This window comes from Pteropus vampyrus, unplaced genomic scaffold (assembly GCF_000151845.1).
Source record: "Pteropus vampyrus isolate Shadow unplaced genomic scaffold, Pvam_2.0 Scaffold68, whole genome shotgun sequence".
Taxonomy (NCBI): domain Eukaryota; kingdom Metazoa; phylum Chordata; class Mammalia; order Chiroptera; family Pteropodidae; genus Pteropus; species Pteropus vampyrus.
In genome coordinates, this window is record NW_011888849.1 from 8,284,834 (window position 1) to 8,286,488 (window position 1,655).

The 1,655-nt window shown below is 29.3% G+C and overlaps 1 protein-coding gene across 1 annotated transcript in view; it reads right to left on the reverse strand.

The window, feature by feature from the left end:
- PCDH15 (protocadherin related 15) overlaps positions 1 to 1,655 on the reverse strand; it is a 562,288-nt gene that overhangs the window by 25,485 nt on the left and 535,148 nt on the right. The gene's annotated exons all lie outside the window — the stretch shown is intronic.

Below are 1,655 nucleotides of genomic sequence, written 5' to 3' on the forward strand. Positions count from 1 at the left end.
TAAAAAATTAATTATATTTTATTTTAAAGTAATATAGTTTGTTTCAAATTTAGTTTACTTTAAATCTGTTCAACAAAATTTTAGTTTATTTTAAAAAATGAAATAATGATTTAATACCAACTTAATTTTTAAATCTGTGGGTTTTAATAAATAAATTGGTAAATAGACATTTACTAAATAAATGTGCCCCATCTGAACATATATGTAAATTTGTATATGCATATATTTATTTATATGATGTTAAAGATATATAGACAAAGAAAAATAAACTCTAAAATTATGAATCTTGGAACATATATGTGTATTTACAATACACATCTATAAATATGTAGAATATATATCTATGGTTATATATCAATATATATTTTTCAACTAAACTGTTTCAATTTAGATAAGAACCATATTCTAAGAATCTGTTGGACACTAGGTGTCACTAGAGTAAAGCAGAAACTAACATTAAAAAAAAAATGTATACTGTTTAGAATAACTTCCAAAGGAGAATATGTAGCATTGTTTTGTTTAAGATTTTGTATTTTCTTTATTTTTAGGATTTATAACTCAAATATTCAAATTCACACCAGGATGAAATATCATATAGGATATGGACTTAGATGGAAGAAATTATATCTTAGTCAAGAAAAATATCAGATACTAATTTTTGCTGATTCAATAACGCCTTGAGGAAAGGTAGATTTGTTCTTAAAATTTAAGCTTACTAACATAACTGCAGAAAAGCTTCCTCTTTAAGAAAGAATCTGTATTTTCTTCTCAAACAGCCAGAGCCTTTGGAGCAAGAATGGAAGCTGATGCGAGATGATCTCAATAAACTGCTCCTTGCTTATAAGTATAATGGACCCTCTAATGCCAAAAGACTCTCTGAATAGACTCTCTGAAGTTACTTTATCTTACTCTTGGACTTGAAAATTTCTAGGCACGAGAACCTAAGAATTGTCTCTTTAGAATATTTTTGCTTAAACATTATTTTCAACAACATTTGGGTGGGCTTTAATCTTTAAGTACTTATACTCATAGCTTTATATCAGAATTGTCTGTGGGTGATATTGTAACCAGAGAGCTGTTACAGACAATAAAAGTACTTACTTATTTACCCCAAAATCTATAGAAGGACATTTTGATTGTTTCCATGTCTTGGCCACCAAGCATAATGCTGAAATGAACATAGGAGAACATATATTTTTACGAATAAATGTTTTCAAATTTATGGGTAAGTACCCAGGAGAGGGATTGCTAGGTCGTGTGGTAATTCTACTCTTAATTTTTTGAGAAATCTCCATATTGTTTTCCATAGTGGCTGTACCAATTTACATTCCCACCAGCAGTGTATGAGGGTTCCTTTTTTCCCACAACCTCTCCAATACTTGTTATTACTTGTCTTGTAATAGCAATTCTAACTTATTCACAGTGGTCATAGAAATAACTGAAGTGTCCTTCAATAGATGATTTGATAATGAAGATGTGGTACATGTATACAATGCAATATTGCTCAGAGTGAGAGAAGATGAAATACTGCCATCTGCAACAACATAAATGGATCTTGAAAATATTTTGCTAAGCAAAATAAGTCACATGGAAAAAGCTGAGAACCATATGATTTTACTCATGTAGGACATAAAACTGAAAGCAACAAACAAGAC